Below are 7,913 nucleotides of genomic sequence, written 5' to 3' on the forward strand. Positions count from 1 at the left end.
ATTATTGTAGTTTTTTTGCCAAATATTATCGTTGCTTGATTTTCTTTAAATGACAAAATGAATTTTTTTAATAATAAATATTACCGTTATTTTATTGTTGTTGCAATCTTATCATTCCAAAATGAAATCAATATCCTGAAATCAAATTAATTATTATTGTATTTTTTTTGCCAAATATTATCGTTGTTTGATTTTCTTTAAATGACAAATTGAATTTTTTTTAATAATAAATATGAACCACTTAAATTGTAGGAGCGTGTGTTTCTTTATGGACATTGCAAATGAGAGAACGTTGGAAAATCTCAAATATCCATATGCTTCTGACACAGCAACATCGATAAATGTGTAGGAACTTGGGAAAACTATAGATAAACATGCTCTAATGAAATCCCTTTAGGTTTTACGGCTATATTAATACATAGGCTGATGAAAAACTTTTCATTTCCCTATATTACACATATCCACATGTTACGTAATTGCCAATTATTTTGGAGGGAACAGACGAATTTTCGTACCATATATATATATATATATATATATATATATATTATATATATATATATATATATATATATATATATATATATATATATATATATATATATATATATATATAATGGAAATGATCCATTCTTAACATGTACCTTATATATTATATATTAGCATTTCAAGTATTGTTCCAAATTCAAGAAATGAACTTATCATGTTGAATGAGCAAAAGTTGTAAGAAAACTTTATTCAAATAAAGCCATGGCAATGTAAGTTATGTTTTTTATCAGGTGAACATTTGATATTTTTATTCACTATAAAATTATATATCTTTTGTTTTATTTATAATGATGAAGATATATAATATATGTTATATATGTGTAATTTTTTCAGATGTATGATCAAGTATGATCATTTTGAATTATAGAGCCTGACTGAGTACTATAATAGAAAATATTCAAAATGGTAGATGAAGAATTACATTTTAAAACTGTTTTGAGGAGGAAGAATGCTGCAAAAGCCAGAATTTATAGAAAGAGTGTTATTGATGACAAGAAATCTAAGAGGTTGAAAACTGCTCTAAAAGAAAACGGCACATTTGATAAAAGACGCGGCAATGACTCAACAGCTTTGAGGATACCACTATCAGAACTTTCACCAAACATACTAAATGACGGTCGTGGTATAGCCAACGTTGAAGTAAGTCGTCAACTTCATTCGTCCTTAAAGACTAAGCCAAGTACCAATAATAATATCAGATCAAAAAGGATATCAAGCAGAAACATTACCAAATTAGGAGTTAACTTATCTAAGAGGTTTGACAATACATTTGCTGCAACAACATCAAACCAAGATCCAATACCAGAATTGCAACTCAATGAGATTTTTGCATCTGATAGTGGAGACGATAATATGAATGATGAATCTGACGGTATATTCTTAATTATTTTTCATTTGAGTTAATTTGTTTATGATATGTCATAGAATATTACAATATTCTTAACACAATAAATATTATGTCAAAAGGTTACAGTTCAGCAACAAATTCAAGTTTTGATGAAGATGAAATGTCTAATGGAACAGATGCTATGGAAACTTTTGAAATTACATCAGGTATTTTAAAATGATTTACTATAAATAATATTTTATTATTATGAAATACAACTCATTTAACATATGAATTAAATACTATTGATGATCAGGAGGGTATTATGATATAGGGGATCCTGTCATTGAATGTCAATATTGTGGTGCAAATATGTGGTATTCGGAAAGGAAAAACAAATGTCGTCATGCGTCCAATCCTAAATTTTCCATGTGTTGTGGATCAGGAAAAGTTCAGTTACCTTTGTTAAAACCCGTTCCTAAAGTTCTACAACATCTGTTGTTTGACAACGAATCATGTGAATCAAAAAATTTCCAACAACAAATTCGAATGTACAACGTTATGTTTGCATTTACATCTCCCGGTGCGAAAGTGGACAATCGATTTAACAACGGTAGATGCCCTCCCAATTTTCGTATCCAAGGTCAATCATGTCACCGAATAGGAAGCATGTTACCGATGCCAGGTCAAAATCCACGATTTGCACAACTATATGTTTATGGCACTGAGAATGAAATTGAAAACAGAATGCATGGATTCAGGTTAGATATCTATTATTTTCCAAACTTTAAATTTATTTATTTAAGAAACTTGCAATAAATTGTTTCAACTCTTTTCATTATAGGTCAAAAAGTGGAGTTGATGTTAATATTGTGAGAAAACTATCTGAAATGTTATATGAACATAATGTTCATGCACAATCATTTCGCATGGCAAGGGACAGACTTTGTGAAGAAGGTGTTTCTGATTTAAAACTTCGTTTAATATCTGAACGAAGAAATGATGGAAGGATATATAATCAACCAACTGTATCCGAAGTAGCTGCTTTAATTGTTGGAGATGTCGACACTACAGAAAAAAGAGACATTATAGTGCAAAAACAATGTGGCGAACTTCAAAGGATCGATGAGTATCATACCAGTTATTTAGGATATCAGTACCCATTATTAGTGCAAAAACATTCGTGTGCTGACTATTGTATATATTTTATATATTTATTTTTATAGATATGTATACAATTGAGTTTCAAAAGAGAGGATTACCACATGCTCACATCTTAATTTTCCTGCATCCATCTAACAAATATCCAACTCCAAGTGATATTGATCGCATTATTTCAGCTGAAATACCTGACCAAGATACCAATGAAGAGTTGTATAATTTGGTTAAAACTCACATGATTCATGGCCCGTGTGGATTTGCAAATCGATCTTCACCGTGCATGAAAGATGGAAAATGTTCTAAATATTTTCCAAAACAGTATATAGAAGAAGGGACAATGGACATAAAGTTCTTAAGAATGGAATTCAAGTCGATAACCGGAATGTTGTTCCATACAATGCAAAGTTGTTGGCAAAGTACTAAGCTCACATAAACATGGAATGGTGCAATCAAAGTACATCGATTAAGTACTTATTCAAGTACATCAACAAAGGTTACGACAGAATCACCGCTGCCATTGTACCGAATGATGATGGAACTTCCAACCAGACGCAGAATATTGATGAGATCAAATAGTATATTGATTGTAGGTACGTTTCTAATATATCACTTGAAATATGATGTCATGCAATTTATCTATTTCAACTAAAAGTGTGCAATTTTTCTTTACATGCATGGTGTAGAAAATTTTATATGTACACTGTTTTGACTATATGTGTTATAATAAAATTTATATATTCTGTCTACAATAATCATTCTATTAATTTTAAATTCATTGCCTTTCATTATATTATTTGTAGGTACGTTTCTCCGAGTGAAGCATCTTGGAGGATATTCTCCTTTCCAATCCATGGTAGAAAACCAGCTGTTGAGAGACTGTACTTTCATTGTGAAGGTCAAAATTCGGTATATTACACTGATTTTGATCGTATCAATACAGTTCTGGAAAAACCAAGTGTAACTGAATCGATGTTTACATCATGGTTCGAAGCAAATTGCAAGTATCCTGAAGCACAAAATTTAACTTACAGCAAATTTGTTTCAAAATTTGTTTATGTTAAGAAAAAAAGAGAATGGAAACCCTGTCAAAAAGGTTACACAATTGGTAGGCTTATATGGGTTCCTCCAACAACTGGCGAATTGTACTATCTTAGATTGATGCTCACACATGTCAAAGGCCCCTGCAGTTATAATGATATAAAAACAGTGAATAACGTAAAATATGATACTTTCCGGGATGCCTGTTTTGCTATGGATTTTATCGGCGATGATAGAGAATTCATTGCAGCTATTAAAGAGGCAAATCATTGGGGTTCAGGTCAATATTTGAGATTACTATTTGTTCACATGTTATTATCAGGCAGCATTAACAGGCCAAGACATGTATGGAGTAAAACATGTCATCTCTTAGCTGATGGAATACTATATGCTCAACAGCGAATTGCAAACAATAGAGGTATTATTTTTCCTATATTGTGAATTTTTATTATATTTATTTGTTTGATTCTTAAAAGTAAATTTGTTTTATATTTTACACTTATAATTACTATTGTATAAAGGTTTGAGGTTGTCGGATGAAGAGATAATGAATTTAACATTAATTGAGATTGAACGAAATCTTCAAAGGAAGAGCCGAAGTCTAAAGGAATTTGCTGGAATGCCTTATCCAAGTGGATATGTGGTTGAGCAGTTGGGAAATAAGCTCATATACGAAGAGCGGAGTTACAATCCAGCCGAACAATTGCAAGAATACAATAATTTGTTCTTAAATCTTACAGGTAAATATGTTAAATGTTTGTAAGTTTTGTCATAATTTTATAAAGTTAACTTTTAAAGTATGATTTTATCTTACAATTTTTTTTAATGTATAATTAATTTATTCACTGCATGTTTGCTATGTATTTTTTTTTAAATTAGATGAGCAAAGAGGTGTATTCAAGCGAATAATGGAAGCAGTAAACAATCAACAAGGAGGCGTATTTTTTTTGTATGGATACGGTGGCACAGGGAAAACCTACACGTGGAGAACTCTAGCTTCCTACATAAGATCAAAGAAACAAATTTGTTTAACTGTTGCTTCATCGGGCATAGTTTCACTACTACTTCCAGGAGGTCGAACGACTCATTCAATGTTCAAGATTCCAATACCTACAATGGAGTCTTTTACATGTAATATCGACAAAGGTAGTGATCGTGCAGAGCTACTAAAAATGGCAAAGTTGATAATTTGGGATGAAGCTCCAATGGCACACAGATTTTGTTTTGAAGCGTTTGATAAAACCCTTAAAGACATAATGGGGCGTTCCAATTGTTCTGACAAATTATTCGGAGGGAAAGTAATTGTATTTGGTGGAGATTTTCGGTAAATATTACCAGTTGTACCAAGGGGCAGCCGTTCAGATATAATACATTCTACAATAAATTCATCATACATCTGGGATCATTGTGTTGTGCTGAAGCTTACAAAGAACATGCGACTCCAACAAGCCGGCAATACTTCAAGTACATCTGAATTAGAATTGTTTTCTAATTGGATATTAAAAGTTGGCGATGGGAAATTGGAAGAACCTAACGATGGTTACACGGATATTCCTATTCCAAATGATTTCTTAATTTCTAACTATGATGATCCACTAGAAGCCATTGTTAGTGAAACATATCCGAATTTTCTTAACAATTACAAGAATCCAGAATTTTTGCAATCAAGAGCTATATTGGCAGGAACAATTGAAACGGTTGACATCATAAATCAATACGTTTTGGGATTCATACTAGGTATGCGTTATCCATTGTAAACATATTTATAGATACATTCATATATTTATATGTACTAACATAGATTTATAACAAAATAAAATTTCAAAATTTTTCCCAAAGGTGAAGAAAAGGAATATTTAAGTTCAGATTCTGTAGACACTTTTGACGGTGAAGGAAATGAAGCTTTTGATGTTTTGACCCCGGAATTTTTGAATACACTTACAACTTCCGGTCTACCTAACCATAAGATTAAATTGAAGATTGGGACCCCTATTATGTTGCTTCGAAACATTGATCAACCTGAAGGTCTCTGCAATGGAACAAGGCTTATAGTTACAAGATTGGTAAACCACGTTATCAAGGCAAAGATTATATCTGGAAAGAATATTGGAGGGGTTATCTATATTCCAATAATGGATATGACTCCAACACAATCTCCGTGGCCATTCAAAATGACTAGAAGGCAATTTCACATAACTATATGTTATGCTATGACAATTAACAAATCTCAAGGTCAGTCATTGGATTATGTTGGATTGTATTTGCCTAGAAGTGTATTTAGTCATGGTCAACTATATGTTGCAATATCAAAGGTCAAAAGCAAAAAAAGGGCTTAAGATATTAATCCATGACAAGGATAACCATCCATTGAATTCTACAACAAACGTCGTGTTCAAAGAAGTTTTTGAAAACTTATAGAACGTAAGTTTTTCATTAGTTATATTATATCAAGAAATGTTGTTGTTTATTATTAGAATTTTATTGAATGAGTTGTATAAAATATACATTATGTTTTAACATTTGTTTATATGGATGTAATTGTTTTTTACAGGGTAATGAATCATCACTTCCTAAAAGGTTGAAGGGCAGGTTTTGTATAAACCCAGTTTTTTAAGGACCAAAGAATTGTACGAAGTTAAATCATTTTTGTTGCTGGACTTATTTCTCACAATTTTAACTAAAATTGTGAACCTTTTGTTTCAATATCTTTTGTTGCATTAAACCTTACTGTATCAATTGCAATTAATTTCAACATTTGGTAGTATTCATTACTATATTTTAAAACAAATGAGGTTCTGGTATTTCTTTTACATGGTTTATGTATTTTGGTTAAATAATCATTTATTATGAAGGTTAATATTTGCGCTTTTATACCTCAAATTAGTAACAGATTGGAAAATTTCATCCATTACTAAATAAATATATTTTTATTTCTTATGTCCAAAATCTCAATGATAAATGGAATGTTTATTCATAACATTAACAGTGGGATGTTTATTATATATTAATATACCAATAAATTGTAAAAATATTTTTGTATTATATTTTTTGATTATTTCCTTAATATAGTATAAAAAAAATTAAGCAAATTATATTACTATAAATTAATAATGTTTTACTTTATTATGTCCCAAACTGGAAAAAGTTATTTGTGGAAATTTTTTGAACCCATTTATTGATCATTTAACATCCATTACATTAAAAAAAACTCTTATGCAATAAATTTGTGTACGTTGATCCAACTATATATATATATATATATATATATATATATATATATATATATATATATATATATATATATATATATATATATATATATATATATATATATATATATATATATATATATATATATATATATAAACAAAAAAATATATTATATTTTAATTTTTTTAAAATAAATTATTGCACTTGCGCGACCCATGGGAACGCACGGGTCCTTTACTAGTAATGATATGAAAATAGTAATAATTCAATATCAATCCTTTAAAATATGTGAACATTATACTTTGTATCTACAAGTCAGATTTATTATCAATGTATATAGTCTCAAAATCAAAATTACAATTCTACTTAGTATTAAGAATCTTTACAATAAGAATTATTTAAAAGGTTCTTAAAATTCAAGATTCTTAAACAAATAAATAAAACTCACAAAGAAATGTAAGATGCAAAATCTATTGTGATATAAACAACTATCTCTAAACATTAAAATATAGTACAGGAAGAGAACGCTTCAAGTGTTTTGCTACCATGCTGACAGGAAGAGAACTCTTCATAATAGCATATATATCATATATGTTCATCTCAAATTTTGCTACAGGATTGTGGTTGTGAGAAACATCCTTATCATAATTTGGAACACCAATTTCTTCTGATCGCCCAAGTTTCAATTGTCATCCCAACATGCGTTTTGAAATCTTCTACTTTTGGTTTTGATTTTCCAATTCATAATTGAAGTCACTGACATCATCGTCATCACTTCCATCCTCTTCACTAGTTCTAAGTATTGCATGAATTCCTGAAATCAATAAGAATTTGATTATTAATGGAAATACCACACAAGTATATATGATATCTTCTATAAACCATTCCTAAAAGCCTAGAAATAAGTCAACTTAAAATTAGAATTAACTTCAACTTAGTGTCAATAATATACTAATCATTTCGTGTGATTTTCTGTAGAAAATCTTGGTAGCTCTCATTAGTTCCACACCATGTTCTACACTAATACTTTCACGGTGCTTAGATGTTCATTCACATAGAAAATGTTCAATTTGCGACAAAATCTGCAAAATTATAATGTTATGAATCATTATAAAATGAAAATAATATT

General features: G+C 29.7%; 1 pseudogene; it reads left to right on the forward strand.

Annotated features, from left to right (window-relative positions):
* The first annotated feature begins 951 nt into the window (after window positions 1-951).
* On the forward strand, window positions 952-5,992 carry LOC127131998 (uncharacterized; annotated as a pseudogene).
* The last annotated feature ends 1,921 nt before the right edge of the window (window positions 5,993-7,913 follow it).

Source organism: Lathyrus oleraceus, chromosome 3 (genome assembly GCF_024323335.1).
Source record: "Lathyrus oleraceus cultivar Zhongwan6 chromosome 3, CAAS_Psat_ZW6_1.0, whole genome shotgun sequence".
Taxonomy (NCBI): domain Eukaryota; kingdom Viridiplantae; phylum Streptophyta; class Magnoliopsida; order Fabales; family Fabaceae; genus Lathyrus; species Lathyrus oleraceus.